Source organism: Miscanthus floridulus, unplaced genomic scaffold, assembly GCF_019320115.1.
Source record: "Miscanthus floridulus cultivar M001 unplaced genomic scaffold, ASM1932011v1 fs_108_2, whole genome shotgun sequence".
Lineage (NCBI taxonomy): Eukaryota > Viridiplantae > Streptophyta > Magnoliopsida > Poales > Poaceae > Miscanthus > Miscanthus floridulus.
The window spans coordinates 1-11,377 of record NW_027096197.1 but is presented as its reverse complement, the minus strand read 5'-3'; the positions used below and the strand labels follow the sequence as shown (position 1 = coordinate 11,377).

General features: G+C 43.7%; 3 pseudogenes; all 3 read right to left on the bottom strand.

Annotated features, from left to right (window-relative positions):
- Positions 1 to 870: 870 nt before the first annotated feature.
- On the bottom strand, positions 871 to 1,758 carry LOC136530333 (putative disease resistance protein At1g58400; annotated as a pseudogene).
- A 1,304-nt stretch (positions 1,759 to 3,062) lies between these two features.
- LOC136530336 (disease resistance protein Pik-2-like) lies at positions 3,063 to 5,978 on the bottom strand (annotated as a pseudogene).
- A 1,313-nt stretch (positions 5,979 to 7,291) lies between these two features.
- LOC136530337 (disease resistance protein RPM1-like) lies at positions 7,292 to 11,021 on the bottom strand (annotated as a pseudogene).
- Between the last annotated feature and the right edge of the window lie 356 nt (positions 11,022 to 11,377).

The following is an 11,377-nucleotide window of genomic DNA, read 5'->3' as shown; positions in this document are numbered from 1 at the left end:
TTTGCTTTTTAATATTAGGTATATATTAAGTATAAGTGATTGTCTCATTGACATAGAATAATCTGCTATAAATATAGTGATTTAGTGGTGTTGAGTTGATAGTCACTATCGCAAAAAAAGAATTGATATATAACTGCTCTTTTTAGAGTGAGACTAGGGATACTAAGCCTTTCATCAAGAAGAAAGGTAGAATTAATCAACTTAGTCAATGAGTAACCGAGACATTAGGGGCTGTGAGAACAAGATCGGTTTGTAGATCCTAGCCAACCACACCATCCCGGCTGTGACGATTATCTACAAGCACATGTGAGTCTACTCCGACTCTCCGAGCACCAACAAGCGACCCAGACGACAAGCAGAGCTCCATCCATGTACTCAAAACTCATCATAAGTTAAAAAAACTAATAGAAAAAATTAATAGAAGCAGAAGCCTTGGTGTTTAGTTATGAAATCTTTCACTGTGTTACGTGCAATAGACTTCAGAACATACAAAATGGTTATTTGTTTGCATCATTGACATGGGATGACTTTGTAATAAAGATGGAGCATAACGCCGTTTGTTGGCATGTCGTTTTGATTATCTAGTGTGGAAGTAAACGGACCCAATGTGCAAGTTCGAATAAACATCATTACTTGTTGTTGCAAACAGATGAAACAGATCAAACACTAGGAGACTCGAGCAGTAGCTGCCAACACGGCGAAAGGTACCCTTCGTGGCACGCCGAGACCTGCAGCAGCGGCGGTGCACAGAGAGCAGAGCAGCAGGCAGTAGCGTCAACTAGCGGACTGGATTTCACTGTGGACAAGCAGAGAGCCGAATTGTGAGCATAAAATTCTGCTGAAAATAAAGGAAACGAGAAGGTAAAGCTGCTACTGCACAGGGTTCACTGACCTGTCGGTCGTTGTTAGTGCTTCCACCTCCACATCGGATCCTTCAACGTCTACCAGGTCATGGTGGCTTCGGTCCTCTGACAGCCGCAGAACAGGATGATTGGAGCGTGCGTTCACTTCCTCTTCCAGCATGCGGAGCCTTGCCACCTTGGAAGCATAATCGAGAAAAATCACCTTGAGCCTTGGAAGGTGCTTGACACCAATAATCCCTGACTTCAAAATGCAGTACCCGATTTCTATCCTTTCCATCTGAGGGGAGGTGCCCTCCTCAAAGCTAATCTCTTTCAGGTCTTCCATACACCAAATCTGAAGAGTCCTGAGGTTCAGGAACGCTCTGGTTCCAAACTCTAATTTATCCCCAAGGTATGCATGGTAATCAATTCGAAGGAGCATCAGTTTTGGGAGCTCCCCAAGTATCTCTATGGTTTTATCTTCCTTTAGCTCGCTACACTTAAAGGAAATCTTCACCAATTGTGTAAGGTTCCGGAACCAGTCAGTCATCTCTCCAATATATCCGGACAAGCTGAGGCTACTCAGGTGGGGAGGAAGAGGAAATCAACCATCCAAGTCCTCTACCCTGGTGTTTGTCGGCCTCCAGGCCCTCCACACTGAGAGAACGAAGGGAAGAGAGCTTCTCAATGGATGCACAAAGTATCTTACACTTTTTCTTGGAAACCCCTTTTGTTGCTATGGCTAATTTTCTTAATCTGGTCAGCTCCCCGAGCTCGTCAATTGCTTTGCTGCTAGTTCTTCTAATGTCCACAGAGACTCTAATATCTCCAACTCTTTTAGGTTTCCAATTCCTCTTGGAACCCTCACTCCAACTCCACCAGTCTTGGACCAACTGCTAGAGCAGCCTGAAAGCATCTAGGCCTCTAGTTGGGTTTCGGTGATTAATGACAATACGGAATTACTGTGACTAACGTGTCAAGGATGGACTAGTTCTAAGTGTCGTTTGGCGTTGAAGAGACACTTAGATTAGTTTAGAACTTTGTTTTTCCTTTGGACGTACTATTAAGGGGGTATGGACGGGTAGCTTGACCTAGGTGAGTCTAGTGGGTTAGGTGTGGTGCACATTTATCAGATCTAGCACTAGGTAGCTCCTAAGTAGCCCTTAGATCAATTGGAGCGAACTTCATTCACACATGATTGCGAGTTGGAAGTGAATAGAGGGTCAAATATTGACCGGACGCTGGTTCCGGTGTGATCGGACGCTGGCGCAGAGTCCGGTCAGTTCATTTGATCAATGAGAAGTTGTCTGGATGTGATCGGACGCTGAGAGGTGAGTGACCGGACGCTGGGCGCCAGAGTCCGATCGATTCCAGTAAGGTTCTAGAGAGCAGTTTTCGTGACCGGACGCATCCGGTCAGTGACCGGACGCTGGTCAGAGTCCGGTCACAACTTAAACGGCTCAGTGGCGGGTGAACTGACCGGAGCGTCCGGTCACCCCGCAGTGGCACATAACGGTTCGTTTTGAACGAGGGTGTATAAATACTTCCTCTATTCATGTGATGGATCACTTTTGCTCATTCCAACAGCTGAGAAACACCTTTGAGAGTGCCAAGAAGAGAAAGGTCCTAGTGAGGTGATTGAGATTTGAGAATCCAAGATTAATGCCTCATTAGTGAAAGTAAGAGTAGCAAAGTGTGCATCCACCCTTCTCATTAGGCTTGTCGTGGTCAAGTGAGAGTTCGTGCTTGTTACTCTTGGTGATCGCCATCACCTAGACGGCTTGGTGGTGATTTGGAGCTTGGTGATCATCCGGCGGAGCTTGTGGATGACCCAACTCAAGTTGTGAGCGGTTGTGGGTGATTCACCGCGACGGAGTGTCGAAGAATCAACCCGTAGAGAGCACTTGATCCTTGCACGGATCAAGGGGGAGCTACACCCTTGCGCGGGTGCTCCAACGAGGACTAGTGGGGAGTGGCGACTCTCCGATACCTTGGCAAAACATCGCCGCGTTCCTCCTTCTCTCTTTACTTTGAGCATTTACTTTGAGCAATTTAATTCTTGTCTTTACATTCATAGAATTGCCATACTAGAGTAGGATTGAAATTTAGGGTGCTAAACTTTTGTGCGGTAGAACATTAGAAACAATTTCTAGGCACAAGGGGTGAAGTGGGCTAAATGTAGGGTTTGATTATTGTAAAGAATTTTAAAATTAGCCTAATTCACCCTCCTCTTAGGCATCTTGATCCTTTCACAGCCCACGTGACTGGGATTGGCAGGCACAATGTGCCCAACAAACAATGCGCTGGTTCAGGATCCAAAATAGAATAGTGGTTCCTATTACAGCGGATGATACGGAGATCTTGAAGTTTAGTGATTTCTGTTGGCAGAGTTGTAATATAAGTGCATCCCATGTCCAAAATTTGAAGGCCTTGCATTTTTCCTTTGTCACTCGGAACTGAATAGATATTTGCTGACCAATGAGCCCTGACTTTCAGATATTTCAAGTGACACAATAGCACTATCTTGTTTATACCATCTTGTGTGATTCTAAAATTTCCACCCACAAAATCCAAAACTCTTAGAATCCTCAACTTAGGTGTAGAAATTGAAGGTGTGAGATCCAGATCCAGACCACCGGACCCCTCAGTAAAAAAAGTTAATGATCGAATATGCCTCCAATCCATGCCTTCCTTTCGGCATTTGCTGTCATGGTAAGCAAAATGACGGAAGTTTTCCTGTGGTATATGATTTTCATTACTCTGGATTAAATAGATGAAATTTTCCTCTCTAGAAATTGAGACTATGATATCATGCATGATGTCATGAACTCGGCATGTTTTAACACTTCCTTCTATACCCAACCTTGATGATTGAATCATACTCCGGCTGATTAGCTCATCAAAGTATTCTTTACCAACCACATCAATGGTTGTCCCAACCTTTGGTCTTACAAATCCTTCTGCTATCCATCTACCAACCAGATGACTTCTTTTGATCTCATAATCCTCAGGGAAAATGCTAAGATATAGAAAGCATGGCTTAAGATGTGAGGGCAAGTGGTTGTAGCTGAGGGTCACCACCCTCCGTACTGCTTCAAGGCTTGGGTTACTGTCAAGCTCTGAAGGGAGCTTTCTGTAGAAGTTTTCCCACTCTGCTATCTTCTTAGTGGCTAGAACACCCCCTACTGTGAGTATTGCCAATGGTAAATATCCACACTTCTTTACTACTTTTGTAACTATTGTGCTCAGGTTCTTGTCTTTGTCCATTTTGTCATGTGTCATGTTTGTCTTTCTTAGTAGCAACTTTATGGCATCATCAATTTGTAGGTTCTTAAGGTGGTAGATATAGTTTTCTTATGAAGTACAGTGCATAGCCAAGCCAACATTTCTGGTAGTAACAATTATTTGGCTACCTCTGTTATTTGACATAGGAAGTGCAATACCAATAATCCAATTCCAGTTATGTATTTCCCATAGGTCATCAATAACAATAAAGTACCTCTTGTCCTGAAGCTGTCTTCTGAGGTAGCTGGCAAGACCCTCTTCCATCACTTTCCCAACAAGTTGTTCCAATAGTTTCTTCAATGCATCAACGCCAAAAAATTGATTGATCATATCTTGGAGCATCGCCCTCCTGGAAAATTACTGTGACACAGTGATCCAAGCTCTATAAGGAAAGTTCTTCAGAGTATCCTCCTTGCTTTCATAAGTTTTCCTTGCAAGAGTTGTCTTCCCTAAACCACCCATGCCAACCACACATATCACCTTAGCAGGACCGTCCATAGAGGTGACATCAATCAGAGCAATCAACTCTCTTTTAGGTGCAGCAAACCCCACAAGTTCTGCTTCATCAATGTTGGTAGGTGAGTTGTTGCGAATAACGTCCATGTTGGAATCCATCTCATCAGTGATGTTGGAGGATTGAGTTTTGATTAAGTTGTAGCGTGCATTCCTGCTGCTCACTTCTTCGATTCTTGTCTTGAGGTTGCGAATCTGGATAGCTGTCGCTATAGCCCGCTATAGCTGTTTGAGGTAAATGAAGCTATTTGTGTTTATGTATAACTTAGCGGCTATAGCGGGCTATAGTCTCATTTAGCTCCGCTATAGCCTCATTTAGAGGTCATCCGCTAAACGTCTTAGCCAGAGATTTAAAACAATGGTAAATTTTGACGAAGACCTCTCTCGATTTCAACGTGGCAATCCTCATTGAGGATTGCACTTATATATGCATACAGTTTGAAGATACAAATGTTTTGATTAAATTGAATAATAAACTGCTGATGACTTTAGTTCACGAGTTAGTTGAACCATCGGAGGATGATCTAGATTTTAATAAGAATAAATTTTATTTCTAATTAAAACTAAAAATGTAGTGGTAAAAATATTTATCTACTAGAAAAAAAAACAAGGGTCTAAAGATTCATAATATTATATTTATTATTTATTTCTAATATTTATAAGAAAAAGATACTTTAATGGAAAAGGAAAAACAAAAAAAAGGAACTTATGTGGGAAACAACGCCCCCCGCGAGCGGGCGGATTACAACAAAAGAAAAACGGTATTGCTAGCGTCTGGACGTCCGGATGGACGCCCGTGGCTCCAGTGTCCGCAGTCCGTTTCTGCGCCCCATTCCACGTGTCCACATGGGGCCCATGCTGCTCGAACATCGCCCTCCTGCGCCTGCGCCCATGCGGTGGCTCGAGCCGTCTGAACGTCGCCCACCCAGGGACCGCTCGCACCCCCTCCCCACTTCCCATGCGCATCCCATGTGCAACACGTGACCTACTTTTGAAACATCTAGATGCAACACTTAAACAAACAAAAGAAGACAGATAAAACACTTGAAACATGCGTCTGAAAACACTTGCAAAGAATACTTGAAAACCATTGCAAACATACGAAAATGCAGATATAACACTTGCAACATATATGTGAAACATATGCAACATTCAGATAAACAAACTTGCAACATACGTCTGAAAAACAGCTGAAACATTGGGAAAGACGCTTGCAACATACGTGTACAACCATTGCAACATATGCAACATCCTGATCCACTTTTGCAACATCTATATGAAACTCTTGTAACATACCTCTGAAACATCTGAAACACTTGAAACATAGGCTTGCAACATGTGCTTTCATCACAATATCTCCTTGTTGCTTGGGAGAATGGAGGTTCGTCAGCGTGTGGAGTTCAACGGATGCAGCGGCCCGGGGCGAGGAGCGGAGCTATGCCGGCGAGCGGATCTTGGCGAAGAGCAGAGAAGATGGCCCTCACAACGAGTTCAAGGAGGTGACGGACGGATCTCGGAAGAAGGGCAGCCGGCGGTACTCGGCTTCTACCCCAAGTTCCAGGAGCCAGCGGTCCTCAATGGTTCGAGGCACGGGGGAGCAAGCATGGGCAGCGTGGCTGCTGGGCGTGGAGGGCGTCGCGATGCCGGGTCAGAGTAGCGAGGAGGCGGTGAGGGCACTCGGTTGTTGGTTGCTGGCGGGGCTACAGGCGACGGCGCTACGCTAAGGCAGTGCAAGCTGCGCGCAGGGTGCGACGTCATTGGGAAGCAAGAGGACCGCGAGGCAGAAAAACCGATTTCTTTTTTTTTTTACAAACTCCCAAGCTGATAGGAGGGGGTAGTTGGCTAGCATCGCGGCCTGCCAACGGAGCGTCCAGGCAAACGGACGCCCGCTTCCCAACATTACCGAAAGAAAAATAAAAAGAAAAAGGACATGGACCCCGCAAAGAAAAACCGTTATGGACTGTCCGGCTCGGATTAGAATGGTATTTTTTGCGAGCGGATGGTGAAGCCATTCCAAGATTCTGCTAGATGAAAAGTTAAATGCAGATTTTTTTGCTATTTAATTTTAGGTATTAATATAAGTGATTGTCTCATCGAGATAGAATGATCTGCTATAAATATAGTGATTTAGTGGTGTTGAGTTGATAATAATTATCGCAAAAAAAATGATATATAACTGTTCCATATGTTTAGAGTTAGACTAGGGATAGTAAGCTTTTCATCAAGAAGAAAGGTAGAACTAACAAATTAGTCAATGACTAACTGAGCACATTAGGGGCTGTGAGAACAGGATCGGTCTGTAGATCCTAGCCAACCACACCATCCCGGCTGTGACGATTATCTGCAAGTCTACACCGAGCAACAACACCATAACGCCTACGTCAGCTCACCCAGGCACGCATAGGACAACAGCGGCGCTAAGGACATCTCATCTCTTTGACGAGTCAAATTAAGTGTAAATTAGTTGTAGTTAATTAGGTGTTTCTGTCGTAAGTGACCCCCAAACGACAAGCAGATAGCTCCATCCCTGCACTCAAAACTCATCATAAGTTAAAAAAGAAGAAGCAGAAGGTTGGTGTTTAGTTATGAAATCTTCCGCTGTGTTATGTGCTGTAGACTTCAGAACATACACAATGGTTATTTGTTTGTTTACATCAAACATGGAAATAAATGGAGCCAATGTGCTGGTTTCGAATAAACATCATTACTAGTAGGTCTTGGAAGAAAAATAACATCATTACTTGTTGTTGCAAACAGATGAAACAAATCAAACACTAGGAGATTCGAGCAGTAGCTGCCGACACGGCGTAAGGTCCTCTTTGTGGCACGCCAAGACCTGCAGCAGCCGCGTACAGACTACAGAGAGAGGCTATGGGCACAGCCACACAGGCAGAGCAGCAGGCAGCAGCATCAACTAGAAGCGGGCTGGCTTTCACTGCAGACAAGCAGAGAGAAGAATTGTAAGCATAAAAACATTATTTGCGTTGACAAATTAGTTCTGCTGAAAATAAACGTAACGAGAAGGTAAAGCTGCTACTGCACAAGGTTCGCTGACCTTTGTGTCGTCGTCAGGAATGGATTCTGTGGCTTCCACCTCCACATTGGATCCTTCAACGTCTCCCAGGTCATGCCAGTTTCGGTCATGTGACAGCCGCAGGACAGGACGATTCGAGTGTGCGTTCACTTCCTCTTCCAGCATGCGGAGCCTCGCCACCCTAGATGAAATGAGTGTAATCACCTTGAGACTTGGAAGGTGCTTGACACCAATAATCCCAGACTTCAAAATGCAGTACCCGATTTCTATCCTTTCCATCTGAGGGGAGGTGCCCTCCTCAAATATAATCTCTTTCAGGTGGTCCATATTGACCCCAGTCTCAAATGCCCTGAGGTTCGGGAATGCTCTGGTTCCAAACACTAATTTCTCTCCAAGGTATGCACGGCTGTAAAACCGAAGGCGCATGAGTTTTGGCAGCTTCCCAAGTATCTCCATGGTTTTATCTTCCATTAGCTGGCAATCTATAAACTCAATCTTCACCAAGTGTGTAAGATTCCTGAACCAGTCGGTCATCTCTCCTATATATCCACACAAACTGAGGCTCCTCAGGTGGGGAGGAGGGGAGGTAGAAGAAATCAACCATCCAAGTCCTCTATCCTGGTGTTTGCTGACGCTCACACTGAGAGACCGAAGGGAAGAGAGCTTCTCAATGGACGCACAAAGTATCTTACACTTCTTCTTGGAAACCCCTGTTGTTCCCACAGCTAATTTTCTTAATCGGGTCAGCTCCCCGAGCTCTTTAACTGCTTTGCTGCTAGTTCTTCTAATGTCCACAGACTCTAATATCTCCAACTCTTTTAGGTTTCCAATTCCTCTTGGAACCCTCACTCCATATTCGCCAGTCCTGGACCAACCACTAGAGCAGCCCATGTGTAGATCACCAATTGCTCTGGCACGTCCATATGAATCACTTATTAGGATTATTGGCAGGCACAATGTGGCAAACAAACAACGCACTGGTTCATCTGGATCCAAAAAAGAATAGTCTCTGCTATTACACCGGATGACACGGAGATCTCGAAGTTTAGTGATCTCCGTTGGCAGAGTTGTAATATAAGTGCGTCCCATGTCCAAAATCTGTAGGCCCTGCATTTTTCCTATGTCACTCGGAAGTGAATACATTTCTGACCAGTAAGCCCTGACATTCAGATATTTCAAGTGACACAGCAGCACTATCTTGTTTATACCATCTTGTGTGATTCTAAATTTATCACCCACTAAATCCAAAACTCGTAGCATCCTCAACTTAGGTGTAGAAATTGAAGGTGTGAGATCCAGATCCCGACCACCAGACCCCTCAGTAAAAAAAGTTAATGATCGAATATGCCTCCAATCCATGACTTCCTTTTGGCACTTGCTGTCGTGGTATGCAACATGACGGAAGTTTTCCTCTGGTACATTAATTCCATTACTGTGGATTAAGTGGACAAAATTTTCTTCTCTAGAAATTGAGACTATGATATCACGCATGATGTCATGAACTCGACAAGTTTTGACACTTCCCTCTATATCCAATCTTGATGATTGAATCATACTCCGGCTGATTAGCTCATCAAAGTACTCTTTCCCAACCTCATCAATGGTTGTCCCAACCTTTGCTCTTACAAACCCTTCTGCTATCCATCTACCTACCACATGACTTCTTTTGATTTCATAATCCTCAGGGAAGATGCTGAGATATACAAAACATGGCTTAAGATGTGAGGGCAAGTGGTTGTAGCTGAGGGTCACCACCCTACGTACTGCTTCAAGGCTTGGGTTACTTTCAAGTTCTGAAGGCAGCTTATTATAGAAAATTTCCCACTCTGCTATCTTCTTAGTGGCTAGAACGCCTCCAATTGTGAGTATTGCCAATGGTAAATATCCACACTTCTTTACTACTTTTGTAACTAGTGTTCTCAGGTTCTCATCATTGTCCATGTCATCATGTGCTATTTTTGTCTTTCTTTGTAGCAACTTTATGGCGTCATCTATTTCTAGGGGTTTCAGGTGGTAGATGAGTAATTCTGAAGTACAATGTCTTGCCAAGCCAGCATCTCTGGTAGTAACAATTATCCGACTACCTTTGTTATTTGACCTAGGAAGTGAAATTTCACTAATCAAAAACAATAAAGTACCTCTTATCCTGAAGCTCTGTTCTGAGGTAGCTAGCAAGGCCCTCTTCCAACACTTTTCCTGCAAGTTGTTTCAAGAGATCGTTCAATGCATTAGCACCAAAAAATTGATTGATCATGTCTTGGAGCATCCCCCTCCTAGAAAATGATTGTGACACGGTGATCCAAGCATTATAAGGAAAGCTCTTCAGAGTATCCTCCTTGCTTTCATAAGCTTTCCTTGCAAGAGTAGTCTTCCCTAAACCACCCATGCCAACCACACATATCACCTTAGCAGGACCGTCCATAGAGGTGATATCAATCAGAGCAATCAACTCTCTTTTAGGTGAAGCAAAGCCCACAAGTTCTGCTTCATCAGTGTTGCTTGCTGAGTTATTGCGGATATCTTCCATGTTCGAATCCATATCATCAGATACGTTGGAGGATTCTGTCTTGATTAAGTTGTAGCGTGCATTCCTGCTGCTCACTTCTTCGATTCTTGATTTGAGATTGCGAATCTGGACAGATATTCGATGACGATCTTTGAGCTTCAACAACTGTTTTGACAAGCTATGGCTCCCCACATGGACCATAAACTCGTCAAGGCAATCTTCAATGTCATAGGACAAATCTCGTACTTGCTCTGCCCAAACCTTCACTAGTCTATCCTTTTTCTCTGTTACTTCAGGAGCTTGCAGGAATGCTTGCATGGTTTTTAGCTCATCTTTGATGAACCTGTGAAACAAAGTTCAAAATAAATTCACATCCACATTTACAGAAACGAGATAAATTTGTCTTGTATACATGACGACCCAACTCTTTATCCAGCAACCTTCCACTTGGCACATGCAGCCACACCTTGATGGAAGGAGTTTTAAGGCACATGGAACTATGAAAGGAGTTGTACACCTTTAAGCTAATCACTCTATAGAGCCTATATATATTCTAGGATGGCCAAATTAACACGAAAATGGTGTTGGATGTTGATTCCAGGCCTCAATCACGAGCCTACTTAGTCTTCATTTATTTGAAGCATGAAAAAACATCTAGACACGTTTGGTTTTTGTTGTGAATGAATCAGCTGGGAGTCGGTTTACAGTTTACACAACGTGCTTACCACATCTCCTTCTGCACGCCCATCAGCAAGCTTATCTCAGTACCGGCCGCTGACGCCGCCTTGCTGACGGCGCTGCCCAGGATGGACTTTGCCATGATGAGCGCCGTCTCCGCCATCTCCGGTTACTCTCCGAAAAATCCAGCTCGCAGCGTTCCCTGATCACATCCGGAGGCTGAAAGCATCAGTACAAGCACTGAATATCTTTCTATATCTACTTCTTATGGCATGCTTTGTTTTTTTTTTGCTTGTATAAACATTCTAGAAAACCTATAATAGGGACTTGCAATTTGGGAAAGTCCCTCAGGACCCGTTTGATCTTTGGAATTCAAATTCATTCTAATAATAATAACAATTTAGGCACAGATCAATTAAGTTAACATGGTTGCATAAGGATTGTATTTATATGTTGTTGTTGGTCTACAAATGAGCAGAGCAGAAACGTAGTATATTGATTTATGGAAACTATTTCTAT